Source organism: Nycticebus coucang, chromosome 2, assembly GCF_027406575.1.
Source record: "Nycticebus coucang isolate mNycCou1 chromosome 2, mNycCou1.pri, whole genome shotgun sequence".
Lineage (NCBI taxonomy): Eukaryota > Metazoa > Chordata > Mammalia > Primates > Lorisidae > Nycticebus > Nycticebus coucang.
The window spans coordinates 40865058-40885124 of record NC_069781.1 but is presented as its reverse complement, the minus strand read 5'-3'; the positions used below and the strand labels follow the sequence as shown (position 1 = coordinate 40885124).

General features: G+C 42.1%; 1 long non-coding RNA gene and 1 pseudogene across 1 annotated transcript in view; one reads left to right on the top strand and one right to left on the bottom strand.

Annotated features, from left to right (window-relative positions):
- Positions 1-20067, top strand: part of LOC128571754 (uncharacterized) — a 105053-nt gene that overhangs the window by 4788 nt on the left and 80198 nt on the right. The window lies entirely within an intron of this gene.
- On the bottom strand, positions 2506-4663 carry LOC128571749 (acidic leucine-rich nuclear phosphoprotein 32 family member A-like; annotated as a pseudogene).

Here is a 20067-nt window from a genome sequence, read left to right as displayed (position 1 = left end):
CTCAGCTAGTTTTCAGAGACAGGGTCTTGCTCTTGCTCAGGCTGGTCTCGAACTCCCGAGCTCAGACAATCCACCTGTCTCGGCCTCCCAAAGTGCTAGGATTACAGGAGTGACCCATAGTGCCCGGCCTGTTTTAAAATTCTTTAATTCTCAAAGAATTAAAACTATTTTGCAAAATGGCTGTAGCATTTTTCATTCCCTCCAACAGAGCACAGGGTTCCAATTTCTCCACATCTTCATCAGCACTTGTTCTTTTCTCTTTTTTTTGATGACAGCCATCCTAGTGGATGTGAGGTTCCCTTGAAACTATTCTTTATTAGGAGGTTGTATCTGGGAACTGGCTTAGAGCAATTTTTAATTCTTTGTTAGAACTGAGCAGTGGAGAAAGCATAGCACCATTCTGTGGGTAGATTAACACGATAACCTAGAGCCACAGAGAACAATCATAATTTTGACAGTGACTTTGTGATTGTGAGCAAGTTGTGCAGTCTCTGAGTTCTCATCTGCTCACTTGAGAAAGAGAAACCCTTCTTGATGACCCAGCCTCCTCCCTCCAGTGTCCTGATGTTTCTGCCAGGAGAAGCGGAAGTGAGAAATGGGAGATAACTTTGTTAGATATGGATCTTAATCTCAGCCACCATCACCCTATTTCTTTTCTTTCTTTTTTTTTGAAACAGAGTCTCAAGCTATCGCCATGGGTAGAGTGCCATGGCATCACAGCTCACAGCAACCTCTAACTCTTGAGCTTAAGCGATTTTTTTTGCCTCAGCCTCCCAAGTAGCTGGGCTACAGGTGTATGCCACAATGCCCGGCTATTTTTTGGTTGCGGTTGTCACTATTGTTTGGCAGGCCCAGGCTGAATTCAAACCCTCCAGCTCAGGTGTATGTGGCTGGTGCCTTAGCAGCTTGAGCTACAGGCACCGACCCTTTTTTTTCTTTTCATTATAAAAATAACTCATGCTTATCTTTTAAAAATTAGAAAGCTGAGGGTGGCGCCTGTGGCTCAAGGAGTAGGGCACTGGCCCCATATACCAGGGGTGGCTGGTTCAAGCCCGGCCCTGGCCAAAACTGGCAAAAAAAAAAAAAAAAAATTAGAAAGCTCAGAAAAGCATTAGAAGCAAAGAAATATTTCTCCACCATTCTATCACCCAGAAGCAACCACTGATAACATTTGTTTCTTGTAGTTTTATTCCCCTAAATTAGGCAAACTTCTTTAATCTTTGAGGGTTCCTATTTTTCTAAAGAAGGGCTACTCATTTTCACAGTAATCAGTGGAAAGTTAACTGAGCTCTCACTTTCTTAAGTATATCTTTCTCTGTGCTAGTCTGCTTCTTAAATGTGTCACTTTGAGCGAAAAGCAATTAATTACAATGGAAACTCTGCTTGGAGACGTCTTATGAAATTATGTTAATCTGTTAGGGAGAGGGAAAGGCAAGGAAAGAGAGTCTCTGGGCAAAACACCACCTGAAGTCTATTTAAATGTATAATTTCCTTTCCTTTCAAGTTTCAGAGTTGTGGATCTATATATTTATGAAAGGACTAGAAAGCTATTATTATAGCTCCAATTTGTCAAAATCAGTAAAACCCAACTGAAAAGCAAAGTTGATAGACCAGCAAAAAGGCAACAAAAGAATGACTTCGGTAAATGTCATTTAATTTTCTTTTTCTTTTCTAAAGAACGTTGCTTTATCAGTTCAGGAAAAAAAAATTGAAATGATTGTCTGAAGATTAAAAAAGGTGACACTTGGGACAGCACTGGAAACACAGGTGCCCTTTCAGGAATGTCCAGACTGAGGAAACCATGCTTGGACATCTTGGGGCTGGTGTTGACTAACGGGGCCTTGGGACGGCTGGAGTCCTCGAAGGTTCCACCTTTACAGCTCAGGCCTGGCTGGGACCCCTGATCCCTCCTCCTGGGCTGGGAAAATGATGCATGAAAGGTGTTTAGCACAGCCCGTGGCACAGGGAATGTGCTCAGGAACTGTTCCGTGTAAGTGCTGTCATTTGGGCAGTGAAGGGAGTGGGCTTCAGGGTCTTCCCTCGGCAGCATGGTGGTGGCAGGAGGGAGAATTACATTGAGAAGGGTGGGGATGGTGGTGTGGAATGATCCCTTCGTCTGCTTCCTAATTCCTCCTTAATCTGGGCTTCCAGGCCCCTGGTGTGTATACGTGTGTGTGCGAGAGAGTGGGCAGGCATACAAAAAGGGATGGGCTCAGGGAGGAGGAGTCAATAATATTTATTAAGCCCCTACTGTATATTAGACACCGTGCTAAGCTTGTAAGAAAATAAAAAACAATTTTGCAAGAAAAATTAGGTAACTTGACTAAGCATTTGGACCAGGACTGTGTGTCTGACCCTAAAACCTGAGAGGTACATTCTTGCTGTTTTCTGTGGACCTACAGAAGTATTTCCTCTATCATGTTTTTCTTTTTCTTTTCTTTTAAGAGTGGCAGTAAAACTAGTATTTTATTCCTTCCCCTCCCCCTGTCCCCCCCCACCCCGCAACCCCCAGTACACTTTTCCCCTCTTGTTCCCACAGCAACGTTACAATCAGAAAAAAATAAGTTTTGGGGGGCAGGATTTGGGAGGAGGGAAGGGATGTGGGTGAAAACAGTCAAATCACAGTAGGAATTTTTCAAAACAGGTTATTCCACGTAGTCATCCTCTTCTCCCTTATCTTCAGGGTCTCGTTTTTGCTTCTGACCCCTTTCTTCTTCAAAAGGATCTTCTTCGTCTTCCTCATCACCTACTTCCCCATCATTATAACCTTCCTCCTCCTCCTCATCTTCCACCACCTGAGTGTCTTCGTCATGCTCCTCCTCCCTGTCGTCCTCCAGGCCCTCCACGCAGACCTCAGCGTCTGAGTCAGGGGTCTCCCTGTCGTCTCCGTCGTAGCCCTGGAGATGTGTGAGTTGCAGGAGGAGCCTGAACCCATTTTCTCAGTAGTCGTTCAGGCTGGTTACCTCACAATTGAAAAGGTCTAAGCTCTTGAGGTTTCTAACTTTTTCAGTGGCTCTGTTGTGCTGAGGTTTTTAATTTTGTTACCACTTAAATTGAGATGCGTGAGGTTCGGACACTTTTCTGCCAATTCTTCCAGGCCCCCTGAGATTCTCTTATCGCTTAGTTCAAGCTTCTCAAGTTTGTTTAATGTTGGTAAATTTGCGACTGAGCAGAGGCCTACGTTGATTGTACTTCAGAATTCCATTTCTTCACATTCATCTGGGAGGCCTTCGGTTTTGCCTTCGTTTGACCAGCAGTTGTCCAGGACACGTTCTTTCACATCAGAGGGCGTCCTGTTTGCAGCTCTGAATGAATCCGTCTGTCCGTCTCCATCTCTCGCGCTCTCTCTCTGCAGAGGCTCCCGTGCAGGCAGAACCCGTGGCCGCGTGTGTTAGGACTCTGAAGGCTCCTCCATCATGTTTCTTAAGAGTCGAGGTCTAGCCTTGCCTCAGGTAAAGTTTCAAGAGGCAGAGTTTTTCTAATTTATGAAAACTCAAGAGATTTTCCCTTTGGAGTGTGAAGGAGCTTCCTGCTGGTAACAAGGAGCTACGCCATCCCTGGTTCCCATTCAGCAGTCAGGGCTTCTACTAAAGGGCTCGAGAAAGATGTCCCTAAGATGCTTGCCAGCAACTCTCATGGAAAGCCAGGAGGCTCTGTGGTCTTTGCGTGGTCTGACTCGAGCACTGGATAGAAGGGAAGCAAGCTCTAACCTGCAGGCCAAGCCTGCACACAGTGGGGCTGTGGGCAGGCTCTCATCATTGGCACCAACAGGCCAAATTTCTTGCCAAATAGGCTTGGGTTTCAACATGTAGAGAGAGCATGGGAGCCTGTGAGCATAACTTTGCTCTCAGCCCTGAAGCTGGGCAGAGAAGATCCTAGAGAGTCCAGCAATAAAGCAGATGGGAGACACAGGTATGGACACTGCCGTCCTGGGACATACCCTCTCTGGGGAACAGGAGTACCATTTGACACCACAGGACTGACTGTGACAGGAGCATTATATAAACCATCACAGGGGGTGGAGGGGAGCTTTCCTCAGGTGTTTTACCTGTGAGATCTTAGAAATTAGGTTGGAAAGGTTTATAGAAATACAAAGAGCTTCCTCATTGTACAGACAGGGAAACGGAGGTCCAGAAAGAAGAGAGGACTTTTCTGGGGCTACATCTTGGAGCTAGCGGTGGAGCTAGACCAGAATCTGATGCAGTGTTCTTCCCATTTTTCATTTACTTGGTCTTCTCAAATGACTGTAAAAGTATAAAGGGTTTATGATTATAGGGGACTGGTCACCTATGAGATTGCTTTTGCTTCCAATTGACTCTGAAGTCTCGAGGGTGCTCCTCTAACCAGAGGACTATAGCATCTTTTTGGTCAGATCTTTTTATTTTCCTGGCCAAACTTCTTCCTACTTGTTTTGAAATCTCTTGAAACTCCAGTGAATAGTGGATGAGAAGCCAATCAAACAGACCATGCACTGTCTCCACCAAGAGAACAATCCCCATTCTAGATCTTGGTGTGTGTGCCCCAATACATTGCCTATGTCCACCATCTATAGATACATCATCTATTGCTATCTCTCTTATGTACATTGTATTTGTCCGTGTCATTACATTTTCTTGGGTATATGTGACAGTTTTCTCCATTGTATGTTTATACCAAAATTTATTTAATTAATAATATAGAATTAAGTTCTTAGGGTTTTTTCTTTTTTCTTTTCTTTTCTTCCCTCCCTCCCTCTCTCTCTCTCTCTCTCTCTCTCTCTCTCTCTCTCTCTCTCTTTCTTTCCTTCCTTCTTTTGTTGACTGCATTAGCTAGGCCTTTTGAAACAACATTAGACACTGAGGTGAAAAGCATTCTGCTCTTACTTCTGATTTTCCAAGATCTGTGCCTAGAGCTTTTCTGCTAAGTGGATTTGGCTGGAATTATATCTTTTTTTTTTTTTTTTTTTGAGACAGACTCTTACTTTGTTGTCCTGGGCAGAGTGCTACTAGATCATAGCTCACAGCAACCTCAAACTCTTGGGCTCAAGTGATCTTCTTCCTCAACCTCCTGAGTAGTGGGACTATCGGTGCCCACTGTAACACCCAGCTAGTTTTTCTATTTTTAGTAGATATGGGGTCTTACTCTTGCTCAGGCTGGTCTCAAACTCCTGAGCTCAGGTGATCCAACCACCTTGGCCTCTCAGAATATTAGCATTATAGGTGCGAGCCACTGTGCCTGGTCCATATCCTTTATCTTAGGATTTTTATCAAATTCCTTTTGAGTATTTATCAAGATGATCATTTTTTATTCCTTAACCTATTTAAGCAATAATTTATAATAACAGATTTTCTAATATTGAATCAGGCTTATAGTCATCATGAGGTATTTTTTTAATATATTTGTTGATTTTATTTGCCAGTGTTCAGCTTGCTGTTTTTGCAAATATATTTGTGTGATACGAATGTTTAGCTTTTACTGTGCTGTGTAAATTTCTGTGAATGAAAAATTATAAGGTTTGGTATGAATTCCAAGTTAGATTTAGAAAACAAATTAGGGAGTATTTCAACTTTTTTTTTAGTTTTTATTGACAAGTTTTCAAAGTAGAACCATATAAGACATTTATTTATTCATTTATTTTTGAGACAGAGTCTCCTTTGTTGCCCTGGGTAGAATACAGTGGCATCATAGCTCACCACAACCTCAAACTCTTAGGCTCAAGTGATTCTCTTGCCTCAACCTCCCAAGTAGCTGGGAAACAGCTATTTCTAGAAACGGGGTCTTGATCTTGCTCAGGCTGTTCTCAAACCCATAAATTCAGGTGAATCACCTGCCTCGGCCTCCCAGAATGCTGGGATTACAGGCATGAGCCATTGTGCCTGGCCCCCGGTATTTCAACTTTTATTCTGTGGAAGCATAGGAGTTTTTTATTGCATAGGGGTTAAAATAATTTACCTAAAAATCTATATGGACCCAGTGCCTATTTGGAGGAGTATTTTTCAAATAATTTTTCTGGCTTTTCCTTTTTTTTTTGAGACAGAGCCTCAAGCTTTCGCCCTGGGTAGAGTGCTATGGCCATCACAGCTCACAGCAACCTCCAACTCCTGGGCTCAAGCAATTCTCCTGCCTTCACCTCCCAAGTAGCTGGGACTACAGGCGCTCGCCACAACACCCGGCTATTTTTTGTTGCAGCCATCATTGTTGTCTGGTGGGCCCAGGCTGGATTCAAACCCGCCAGCTCAGGTATATGTGGCTGGCTCTTTAGCCCCTTGAGCCACAGGCACTGAACCTCCTTTTTTTTTGAGACAAAGTCTCACTCTGTTGCCGAGACTACAGTGCTGTGGTGTCAGCCTAGCTCATAGCAAATTCAGACACCTGGGTTCAAGCAATCCTCCTGCCTCAGCTTCCTGAGTAGCCAGGACTATATGTGCCTGCCATAATGCCTGGTTAATTTTTCTATTTTTAGTAAAGACCAGGTCTCACTCTTGCTTAGGCTGGTCTCAAACTCCTGAGCTCAAGTGATCCTCCCACCTCAGCCTCCCAGACTGCTAAGACTATAGACATGAGCTGCTGTTCCTGGCCCAGAGCCACATTTTGTTGTTGTTGTTGTTGTTGTTGCAGTTTGGCCGGGACTGGGTTTGAACCCGCCACCCTCGGCATATGGGGCCGGCGCCCTACTCTCTGAGCCACAGGCGCCGCCCATCCAGAGCCACATTTTTAAATGCCATTGCTCTGCTGAACACGGGCAAATTTTTATCTCTGGCCCATGCTTTTCCCTGAATCCAGACTTACTAGTATGTCTCCACTTTCACAGCTCTACTTGGAAATCTGATAGGCATCTGTAACAGCATAAATAAACTCTTAATTCTCCCTCCCAAACCAATTTCTCCCTGTGTCCTTTCAATTTTTAGTAAAGAGCTCATATTTTTAGTTGTTCGGGACAAAAATATAGGCCTTACTCCTATTTTCTGCTTTTCTCCATTATCATCAGCTAATCCAGCCTTTAAACTTGTTGATTCTATCTCACAAATGTGTCCTGAATTTCTTAGTCTGCTTTTCTCTTCTCTCTTTCATGGTTCTTGTTCCAACCATCTTGGAATAGCTACTTGACAAGTCTGTCCATGTCTACGTCTGCTCTGCTGTAATCTGTTCTTTATATAGTAGCCAAAGTGATCTTTTAAAAACATAAATGAATGCCAAAAAAGTGGAAATATTCCTAGAAAGATACAAACTATTGAAACTGACTCATGAAGAATCAAAAAATCTGAATACACTGTAACTAGAAAAGATATTGAATTAAAAAAACTTTCCATAAAATATCCCAGATGTTTCACTGGTGAATTGTTCCAGATGTATGAAGAAGAATTAATACTAAGTGTTTCACAAACTCTTCCCTAAAGTGAGATCACTTCCCAACTCATTCTGGGAGGCCAGTATTACCATGATACCCAAACCAGACAAAAGTCATAAGATAAGAAAATGACAGACCAATATCCTTAATGAATATAGATGCAAAAATCCACAACAAAATGCTAGAAAAATGAATCCAGCAGGATATATAAAGGATTATATACTATGGCTAAGTGAGATTTATTCTGGTAGTTCAAGGTTGGTTCAATATACAAAAATCAATTGATTTAATATACCATATTAATAAAGTATAAAAACTATATTATTTCAATAGATGCAAAAAAGCATTTGGTAATATTTAATGCCCTTTTATGATAAAAACACTCAGAAAACTAGGAATGAAAGGGAACTTCCTCAACTTGATAAAGGATATCTATAAAAAACCCACAGCTAATGTAATACGTAATGGTAAAAGACTGAAAGCTTTCCCTCTACTATCAAGAAAAAGATAAGAATGTCTGCTCTTGTTATTTCTATTCAACATCATACCCGAGGTTCTAGCCAGGAAAATTAGGCAAGAGGAAAAAGGAAAAGAAAAAAAGACAATCACATTGGATAAGGAAGAAAGTAAAACTAGGTCTTTTTGTAAATAGGCATGAACTAGTATACAGATGCTCCTTGACTTACAGTGGGGTTACATTCTGACAAATCCATCACAAGTCAAAAATATTATACATGGAAAATGCATTTCATACCCCAATAAACCCATCATAAAGTCAAAAAATTATGAATTGAATCATCGTAAATATGAATGTACCCTGACTTACCATGGGATTATAGCCCAATAAACTCACAATACAGTTGAAATATTGTAAGTCAAACCTTTGTAAATTGAGGACTGTCTATAGAGAAAATCTTAAGAAATCTACAAAAAACTATTAGAGATAATAAATGAGTTCAGCAAGATTAGATTTCAGGATACAAGATCAATATACAAAATTAAGTTGTAATTTTATACTTGCAAAGAAGATCCAAAACTGAAATTAAGAAAATGACTCCTTTTACAGTAGCATCAAAAAGAATGAACCACTTAGAAAGAAATGTAACAAAAACAGTGTAAGACTAATACACTGAAAATGATAAAACATCATTGAAAGCAATCAAAGAAGACCTAAATAAATGGAAACACATCCTATGTTCATAGATTGAAAGACTTAATATTGTTAAAACAGGATTACTACCCAAATCGATCTATCTATAGATTCAGTGCAACCTATCTCAAAATCCCAGCTGGCTTTTTATCCTTTCAGAAATTGACAGGCTGATGCTAAAATTCATGTGGAAATACAAGGGGCTCAAAATAGCCAAAACAATCTTGAAAAAGAAGAACAAAGCTGGGGAAATCACATTTCCTATAAAACTACGATGATCAAAGCTGGTTGGTGCTGGCATAAGGATAGACATATAGATCAACGGAATAAAATTAAGGCCCCAGAAATAAACATCTATGGTCAACTGATTTTTAAAAATTAATTAATTAATTACTTTTAAATCAATCAATAAAACTACATATGTTTATGATGTACACATATAATGTATATTATATATACACACACATTGTAGGATAGTTAAAGTAATTAACATATATGTTATATCATATACTTATTATTATTATTATTTTTTGAGACAGAGTCTCACTATGTCACCCTTGGTAGAGTGCTATGATATCACCGCTCACAGCAACCTCAAACTCTTGGGCTTAAGCAATTCTCTTGCCTCAGCCTCCCAAGTAGCTGGGACTATAGGTACCTACCACATGCCCAGCTATTTTTTTGTTGTAGTTGTCTTTGTTGTTTAGCAGGCCGAACCTGCTAGCCCCAGTGTATGTGGCCGGTGCCCTAACCACTGAGCTATGGGTCCAGGCCCACACAGCTGGTCTTTTTGTAAATAGGCATGAACTAGTATACAGTGATGAGAACATTTAAAATCTACTGTTTTAGTGACTTCAAATATAGAATACATTATTATTAACTATAATTACCATGTTGTACAATAAATTTCCTGAATTTACTTATTTATCTGAAAGTTTGTATTCTTTCACTAAGATCTCCCCAGTCTCTCTTGCGTCCCCCAGTCCCAGACCCTGGCAACCACCATTCCACTCTCTGCTGCTATAAATTCAACAGTTTTAGCTCCCACATAGAAGTGAGATCACATGATATTTGCCTTTCTGTGCCTGGCTTATTTCACGTAGCATGATGTCTTCCATGTTCATCTATGTTGTCACAAGTAATAGGATTCCCTCCTTTTTAAAGGCTGAATAGTATTTCATTATGCGTATATAAAACATTTTCTTTATCAGTTCATCTGTTGATGGTCATTTAAGTTGATTATATACTACGTATCTTGGCTACTATGAATAATGCTGCAGTAAATGTGGAAATAACGATATTTCTTTGACATACTGATTTCAATTTCTTTGGATGTATACTCAAAAGTGAGAGTACTAGATCATATGTTTGTTATATTTTTAATTTTTTGGAGGACCATACTATCTTTAAAAATGGCTATAATTTACATTCCTGATATGATCAATTGATTTTTAATAAGGGTGCCAGTAAGTTTAACTGTATTTTTTGCAATAAATGTTGCTGGGACAATTGAATATCTACATACAAAAGAATTATGTTGGGGCGGCGCCTGTGGCTCAAGGGGTAGGGCGCCGGTCCCATATGCCGGAGGTGGCGGGTTCAAACCCAGCCCCGGCCAAAAACCAAAAAAAAAAAAAAAAAAAAAAAAAAAAAGAATTATGTTGGATCTCTTCCTCTCACTATAATATAAAAATTAAGCCAATTAAATGGATACAAAATGGATTAAACACCCAAAATGCAGGAGGTTAAACTAAATGATTTTTAGGAGAAAACAAAAAACGTTAGGGTAAATCTTGTGACCTTGAAATAATTAATCATTTCTTGAATATGATTCTAAAAGCAGAAGTACCTGAAGAAAAAAACAGAAAAATTAGACTTCATCAAAATCAAAAACCCATTGCCTCATCAAAACTAAAAACATCGCCTCTGGCTGGGCACAGTGGCTCACACCTCTAATAATCCTAGCACTCTGAGAAGTCGAGGTGGTAAGATCCCATTTCTACTAAAAATAGAAAAACTAGCCGGGCATTGGGGTGGGTGCCTGTAGTCCAGCTACTTGGGAGGCTGAGGCAAAAGAATCGCTTGAGCCCAAGAATTTGAGGTTGCTGTGAGCTATGATGATGCCTTGGCACTCTATCCAGGGTAACTGAGTGAGACTCTGTTTCAAAAAGGAAAAAAAAATTGCCTCAAAGGATATTATTGAAAAAGTAAAAAGACAACTCACAGAATGGGAAAAACTATTTGCAAACCACATATCTAATAAGGGTCTAGTATCCAGATACATAAAGAATTTTTACAACTCAATGATAAAAGACAATTATTTCAACTAAATGATGGGCAAAAAGACTGTCAGTCTTGGGTAGTAACTACTAAAGAGGTATGGGGTTTCTTTTGTGGTATTGAAAATATTCTAAAAGAATTCTGTTAGATTGTGGCAATGGTTGTACAACTCTGTGAATATCCTAAAAACACTCAATTATACACTTCAGTGGGTGAATTTGCTGGTATGTGAATAATATCTCAATAAAGTTGTTTAAAGAATTGCAAAAAAAAATGGACAAAGGATTTGAATACATATACAGATGGCCAATAAGCATCTAAAAAATGCTTCACTTCATAAGTCATTGGGAAAATGCAAATCAAAATCACAATACTACTTCACTCCCAATAGGATGGTTATAGTAAAAAAAAAAAAGACAATTATAAATGTTAGCAAAGATGTGGCCAAGTGGAACCCTCATACATTTCTGGTGGGAATATAAAATGGTGCAGCTGCTTTGGAAAACATTGTCAGTTCCTCAAAAAGTTAAACATAGAGTTACCACATAACTCAGCAATTCCACTCCTGGGTATGCACTCAAGAGAACTGAAAACAAGTATTTAAACCAAAACTTGTACACAAACGATTATAGCAACATTATTTGTAATAGCCGAGAAGTAATAACAAAATGTCCACTAACTGATAAGTGGATACATAAAATGTGGTATGCCCATGCAATCAAATATTATTGAGCCATCGAAAAGAATAAAGTCAGATACAAAAAGCCACCTATTGTATGAGTCCACTGATATGAAATGTCCATAGTAAGCAAATCTCTAGAGATAGAAAAGAGGTTAATGGTCACCAGGGGCTGCAAAGGAGGGGAACATGGGGAGTGAGAGCTAAAGGGTATAAGGGGTTTTTGGAAGGTGATGAAAATGTTCTAGAATTAGTGATGGTTGCATAACTTTATGACTATACTGAAACTGAATTATATACTTTTTTCTTGAGACAGAGTCTCACTTTGTCACCCTCTGTAGAGTGCTTGGCATTATAGCTCACAGCATCCTCAAACTCTTGGGCTCAAGCAATCCTCTTGCCTCAGCCTCCTGAGTAGTTGGGACTACAAGTGCCTGCCACAATGCCCAGCTATTTTTAGAGATAGAGTATCGCTCTTGCTCAGGCTGGTCTCAAACTCCTGAGCTCAAGCAATCCACCCGCCTCGGCCTCCCAGAGTGTTGGGATTACAGCGTCAGCCACTGCCTGCAACCTCAAATTACATACTTTTATGGTAAATTTTTTGGTGTGTGAACTATGTCTTAATTTTTAAAATATGAAGTGATCTTCTCTAAAGCAATGAGAGAAATGTCTCATGGACTATAAGCAAAACTAACTCAATTTGGCAAATTTACTAGTGACAGGTTCCTACAGCAAGGAACGACCCTCACTTTCAGGCAGACAAGTACCCTTTAGGATGGGAGAGGACTTGGCTTGTAGGTCACTGGATCTAACCCTGAGCTGTAGCCCCTCTGCTAAGCCTCCCTGCTAAGTGCTCATCAGACTTTTGCTTGCTTGCCTCCTTTGACAGGGAGATCATTTCTGCTGAAGGCAAACCCTTTGGTCTAAGGCTGCTCAAATTTTTGTTGGTTTTTGTTTTTTTGAGACAGAGTCTTGCTTTGTGGCCTGGACTGGAGTGCAGCGATGTCATCATAGCTCACAGCAACCTCAAACTTCTGGGCTCAGGCGATCTTCCTGCCTCAGCCTCTTGAGTAGGTGGGACTATAGGCCTGCATCACTACATTTGGCTAATTTCTCTATTTTTTTGTAGACGTGATATCTCACTATGCTGTTCAGGTTAGTCTTCAACACTTGGCCTCAAGAGATTTTCCACTCTAGCTTCCCAAAGTGCTAGGGTTACAGATAATGAACCGCCACAGTGGGGCAATTTTTTGGATGTTCTTTATTTAGAAAAACATTCTTCTTCCTGTCATTATCCTCAGCTCACCCTGGGTTGCTCTCTCAGACACAGAGAACATGTCCAATCCCTTCACCCCGTGACAGCCCTTCATGGACTGAATGCATTCACCATGTAATCCCATGATCTGCATCTCTCTGTGTTCAAAATCCTTAGCTCATTGGACACTGCAGAGCCTGAATTGCCTTCATCAAAGTAAGAAATAATTATATATTGCCATCATGCATTTATTAAAAATAAAAACTGTCTACATATATAAACTCTCCTAATAAAACAAAGTTGAGGACCAAGAACTAAATCAGGAATTCAGAGTCCAGGCACTTTACTTAAAAAATAGACTCTGCCCAGCCTTTTTAGTCTTTGTTTGCATATAGTCCTCACACATCTGACTGCCAGTTTACTAGACTGCTGTGGATCAGAAAGCAGAGGCAGGCCCTTTCTTCCAGCCCCTTCAGATGATCCCAGCTCATCCCCCTCACTGGGTATTCCATACAAAGCTGCTGTTCGAGCCCATGCTCTGTGTCTGGAATTGCTCTGTGCCTCCTCCAAACCGACTACCCCGGTATCCTTATTCATTTTCCTGATTTCTAACTATCCTGCCCCTGCCTGGCATTTTGTCCCTATGTCTGGCCACTTCAATTGGTGACCAGATTATGAACGTGCTAGTCCAGCCCTGATTTTAGTATTCAGCTTTTCCACTTACTGGTGGTGTGCAAGTTAAGTTACTTCACCTCATTAAGCTTTGTTTTTGCTTTTTTTTTTTAATCTGTAAAAATGGGGATACACTTAATCCAATCTCACATGTTTGTGTGTGAGTGTTAGAAATGACAGTGTGTGTGAAAGATAATCAGTGAGAGCAGCTGTCATGATGATCTGGCTTCTGTACACATGGACCGTGGCAGCCACGTCTTGGCAGTCACCAAGGGACTTGCTCTAGCTAGGCCCGAATTGTTTCAAAGGCAGAATTTAAGGACACTTGCTGTGATAAGGGTAGCTGGAGATTAAGGGATACTTTACGACTTGGGCACGAATATCTGGATCTTTCAGGGAAGAGTCCAGTGCTCAATATCACTGATGAACCTCCAAGAACATCATCAATTAAGCTTCACAGAGCTTAATACCTGTGATCATTCCTTCATTCCCTAAGCAAAAACTTTGTGCCACTGGTAATATAGCAGTGTATCCACCAGAGACCCTTGTTCTTGGGGGCCCCCATTCTTGTTGATCCTGAGTCAGGGGAGAAGGCAAAGTATTAATATAATTAACATATAGTGTTTAAAGATGCAAGAATTTTTTTTTTTTTTTTGAGACAGAGTCTCAGTATGTCACCCTTGGTAGAGTGCTGGGGCATCACAGCTCACAGCAACGTCAAACTCTTGGGATTAAGCAATTCTCTTGTCTCAGCCTCCCAAGTAGCTGGGATTACAGGTGCCCACCACAACACCTGACTATTTTCTTGTTGCAGTTGTCATTGTTGTTTAGCTGGCCTGAGCTGGGCTCAAACCTGCCAGCCTCGGCGCATGTGGCTGGTGCTGTATCCACTGTGCTACGGGTGCTGAGCCAAAGATGTAAGAAATTTTATAGTGTGTCTTAGGTTTACATTTCAAAGTTATTACAGTTCTTAACCTCTATCTGAAATAATTATAGTTTTAAACATTTGGGCCAAGAAAAGCTTCAGTTGTTATTGCATTTCACTCAAGTGGAGAGGATAGTCTCAGTTTTTGCTAAAAAAGGTAATGAGTCAACATTTAAGGAGTCAGGCCCTATCCTAACTGCTTTACTTATCTTAACTCCCTTGATCCACATAACAACCCTATGCACTGGTACAAATATTATTCTTATTTTTATTTTTTTTTTATTTATTTTTTTTTGTAGAGACAGAGTCTCACTTTATGGCCCTCGGTAGAGTGCCGTGGCCTCACACAGCTCACAGCAACCTCCAACTCCTGGGCTTAAGCGATTCTCTTGCCTCAGCCTCCCGAGTAGCTGGGACAACGCCCGGCTATTTTTTGGTTGCAGTTTGGCTGGTATATGGGGCCGGCACCTTACCGACTGAGCCACAGGCGCTGCCCATATTATTCTTATTTTAAATATATAGAAACTGGGTGGCGCCTGTGGCTCAGTGAGTAGGGTGCCGGCCCCATATGCTGAGGGTGGTGGGTTCAAACCCAGCCCCGGCCAAACTGCAACAACAACAACAAAAAAAATAGCTGGGCGTTGTGGCGGGCGCCTGTAGTCCCAGCTGCTCGGGAGGCTGAGGCAAGAGAATCAGGTAAGCCCAAGAGTTAGAGGTTGCTGTGAGCCGTGTGATGCCACAGCACTCTACCTGAGGGTGGTGCAGTGGGACTCTGTCTCTACAAAAAAAAAAAAAATAATAAATATATAGAAACTGAAACACAGAGGGGTTTAGTAATTTGCCCATAGTCACACAGCTATATGGCAAGCTTGGATTTGAACACAGGGAGGCTAGCCCTTGAGCCTATGCTCTTAAGCACTGTGTTCTAGGATGTCCCTATAACAAGGACTTACTTTCTTTGCATTTTCTTACTAAATGATTATTCATGTAAGGTATATGTGGTAACTGCCACAATGAGGGTCTGGGGGTCATTCAGGACAAATTAGGAAGAGTGGACATCTTGACTCTGGCCTGCCCCTCTGTAATTTTACAAAGGAGAAAATTAAAGCCCAAGAGGCACAGTGACTTCCCGAAGGTTGCAGTGTGACCAGACTAGAAGTCAGAAGTCAACACTCAAACTGGGCCTTTTCCAGTGTCATTCTTTGTTCTTAAAGAACTCTGTATCAGACTCTTTAAGTGTTCTACACTCATTGTTTCTCATTGTTCCACAGATTAAACTCTTCCTAACCACAAAGTACCTATACTTTCCTCTCCGTACAAGCAATCCCAGGTCCTCATTCCACCAAACATGCTCTCTAGGCTCCCTTCCCTGCCTTGCCTTCTTTGCTGGAGCAAGCTTAGGATCTGGGTCAATCACAGGACCTGGAGAGAGCACAGGCTTCTTCTACCTTTAGTCAGACTCAGGATCAGAGCAGAGAGGAGAGGAAAGGAGATTCAGACCATGTCATTGGGGTGATGGGAACTAGGGCCTGGTCATGGCCATGGGACATCCACACAATCATTGCCCGCCTCTTCCTCCCCCTGCTTTGTTGAATCCCTAACAATGCTGAAAAACCATTGGCTAAAGAGCGCTATGAGAAACAACACGGATTTGAGCGCCATGGTTGTGTGTTAGAAATACCAAAAGGGACTGCAAATTAGTACAACCTTTCTGGAAGGAAGTATGGAGAAACCTCAAAGCACTCAACCTAGACCTCCCATTCGATCCTGCAATCCCATTACTGGGCATCTACCCAGAAGGAAAGAAATCCTTTTATCATAAGGACACTTGTACTAGACTGTTTATTGCAGCTCAATTTACAATTGCCAAAATGTGGAAACAGCCTAAATGCCCACCAACCCAGGAATGGATTAACAAGCTGTGGTATATGTATACCATGGAATACTATTCAGCCATTAAAAAAAATGGAGACTTTACATCTTTCGTATTAACCTGGATGGACGTGGAAGACATTATTCTTAGTAAAGCATCACAAAAATGGAGAAGCATGAATCCTATGTACTCAATCTTGATATGAGGACAATTAATGACAATTAAGGTTATGGGGGGGAAGCAGAAAGAGGGATGGAGGGAGGAGGGGGGGGCCTTAGTGTGTGTCACACTTTATGGGGGCAAGACATGATTGCAAGAGGGACTTTACCTAACAATTGCAATCAGTGTAACTGGCTTATTGTACCCTCAATGAATCCCCAACAATAAAAAAAAAAAAAAAAAAAGAAATACCAAAAGGACCCTGGGAATCAGGAGGCTGGCGTCCAGGCTTGGCTCTTCCACCAGCCATGAACGCATGGGCGAGCTGACACTCCCCTCGGGGCCTCTGTTTCCTCATGCGTGATGTGGGGTTAATCAGCTGCTTGTCTATCCTCACAGGATTTCTGCGAGGCTAAAAAAAGAGAACAAAAGTGAAAGTGCTTTGGAAATGACAAAGCAGTATAAAGATGCAGGGAATTATTGTCACTGCCCTGAGCTGGATCCAAGCAGGCAGCAGCTCTGAATTCCCCAGCTGGGTAATAAAGGGTGGCATGAAAGACTCTATCTTCTCCCTTCTACCATAACAAGACTTGTTCCCTGGAAAGGGTTTGGGCAGTGAGAAAACAGAGCCCAGTCTGCGGTGGCTTCCAACGCCATGTGTCAGCTCTTTGTAATATCGGCCCAGGAGGCAGGAGCCTGGGCTCCGGGCCCTACTCTACTGCAAACAAGCTGTGTGCCCAACTGGGTTACAACAAGGAAACCCCACTGTTGTGTGAACTCCTCATGGCTTTGGCTGTGGGCAGGACCTGATTTCCATCATCCCATTTGCATGGTCTGGATCTCCTGGCTCAATGTTTCTTTCCTAGCCCCTCTGATCCTGTGCTCTCCTCCCATAAACAGCCCCAGCCAATCACACTGAACTAAGTGCCACCATTTAGCCCCTCTGTGCATTGGTCAGCTCTAAAATTCTGATGCCACATTATCAGCTTAAATACAGAGAGTTGAAATAGCCCTGAAATCCGGGGCAGGAGGGACATGGGGGAAAATGCCTACTAAATGGCAGGTCCTTTCCATGTCATTGATCTTCTTTTCATTCATTGAGCCCAGGAATGTGCCAAGCTCCATGCCAGATGCTGGGGACCATCCATAAACAAGACAGACATGGCTTTCCGAGGATTACAGCCAAGCAGGAAGCAATGGGCATAAATCAATTGTTCACATAAATACAGAATGACAGTTGTAGTAAGGGGTAAAGAAAAGAATAAAGAGCTACGGGGAGAGACTTCACCAGCCCCTTATAGAGCTGAAACTGAACAGATAATAAGAAGATGCCCGGCAAGAAGGGGGCAAAGCTTCTAAGTAAAGGGAACAGATGTGAAGGCCCCGAGACTGGACAGAGATTGGCATGACCCGGAGAGTGAGTGAGAAAGGAGCGTGAGGAGAGCAGGGGTGAGCTGCTGCTGGTGCTGACGCCCCGCCCCGCCCTCCAGTAGGCCGTGGTCAGAGCACAGGTCTTGGCCCTAACCTTGGCATCCTTTTACCTTACCGTGTGAGCTCCACTGACCTAGGTCTTCTGCATACCATTAGAATTTCTTATTTTCTGGATACCAAATTCCATAGATATTCATTGTATTCAGCCCTAGAAAAACAGGGTAAAAAAAGACATCGTCCCTGCCCAGAGGACAGGCTGGCGAGAGGGTGGCAGGTAGCAGAAATGCTTTATTAAGGAACTCAAGCAATACCGGCTGAGATTCTTTGTCACAAAGGAAGTGCCAAGGCCAAGGCTCAATGACTAGGCCCGACAGTGACAAGAACTTGTCTCGTTAACAGGCGCGGCTTTGTAATGCTTGTCATCCACAGAGGAGGCTTTCCAGGGAAAAATACAGTTTAAGCTGAGCCTGGAAAAGTGATAGGACTTTTTATTTGAATGCGTTTTTTTTCAAGTTAAAAATAATCTATGCTCCTAAAAGAAAATTTGGGAATACATAGAAGGGAAAAGGCGCTAATTACAATGATACTCAATCCAGGGAAACTACCATAAAGATTATAGCACGTACCCTCTGGCTTCTTATCTGTGTTTCACGACATTGAAATCATTGCATGTATGCAATTTGCAGCACTCTTATCATCTTTCATTTCACAAATCAAAGGTCTTTTCCCATGTCATTAAGTGGTTTTTAAAAATATGGTATTTAATTGGTGTTCAACATTCTGTTCTTTGGATTTGTGTAATTACTTCACTATCATTGGATATTTTGGTAGTTTCCAAATTGGTTGCTACTATGAATAATGCTGGAACCAGCATCTTTGTACATAAAACCTATGACGGCATCTGGGTGTTACCTCAGGGAAGATTCTGAGGAGTGGAACTGCTCAGACCCCGAGGAGGGTTAAAGGGTGTGAAATTTCTATCGCTTTGGGTATCACACGCCTACCAGCAACGCAGGAGCTCTTCTGTCTCACTGTACACGCGCCAGCACTTTTCTTTTTGAAATTGTCACCATTTTGATCAAGTAGAACAGTTCTGTCTCACCACCCAAATATGCCTTTGGTTGCCTGAAGATGAGGTGACTGTACCCCGAAGAGGTGAGAGAATGGAGAGGTGGGGAGGAGCCAGAGGGAATGGTCTGAGGAGAGGCTGGCAGGCTTCTCCCCTAGGCAGCTCTGTGGAAGTGTCTGGAATGTTTCGAGAATAACACAAAGAGAACGTCATCTCTGTTGTCTTGGGCACTGAGAGCAGCCAGCTCAGGACACTTTCATCTGAAAGGAGAGTGGCTGCCTGAGACATGGTTCTGTTTGCCGCAGAATGAGCTCGGGAGGCAAGGACACTTCTCAGCCATCACCAGCACTGTTGTCCTAAAGGATGGGTCCCCACTAAGCCAAATTTCTCCAGTGAGAGAGGGTGTCTACATTCCTCATCTCCATGAAAAGTGAAATATGGTGAGGTGGGATTTGGGAATAAAACCTTTTTGGAAGATGCCTTCAATAATAGGACCTTTGTATATTACTGGAGACAGAATAAATGTATTCACCCTTTTTGGAGGGCAATTTGATAATATGTCCCCAATTATAAAGTGTGAATACTCTTTAACTCAATCATTTTACTTTTAAGAATGTATTCAACGGGTGGCGCCTGTGGCCCAATGGGTAGGGTGCTGGCCCCATATACTGAGGGTGGCAGGTTCGAACCCGGCCCCAGCTGAACTGCAACAACAACAACAACAACAAAAAGCCAGGCATTGTGGCAGGTGCCTCCCAGCTACTTGGGAGGCTGAGGCAAGAGAATTGCCTAAGCCCAGGAATTGGAGGTTGCTGTGAGCTGTGATGCCATGGCACTCTACTAAGGGCGACCAAGTGAGACTCTGTCTCTAAAAAAAAAAAATGTATTCAAGGAAATAAGCAGAGAAGAATGCAAAAATTGTGCACACAGGGAGGTGCGGAGAAGGATTGTTGGTGTTAGAGAAAAAAACAGAAACGATCTAAGTGAACATTGTCTATGCACCCGTGAAATGGAGACATTTGCGTGAGAAATTGTGTTGAAGTCTGGATTGAGGAAAGGGCCAATACTATCTAAGAAAAAACTGTTTGGAAAATATCCAGAAGGATCCCTTGCCTAACCCCCACCAGAGGAGCCCTTCTTCCCAGCTCACATTTGGCATTGACAGCTTGCAAAGCAAAGCGTGGCTTGAGCCTACCACGGGCCGGCACGCAGCCGCAGCCCACTTCAATCTGTGTCCACAAATAGGA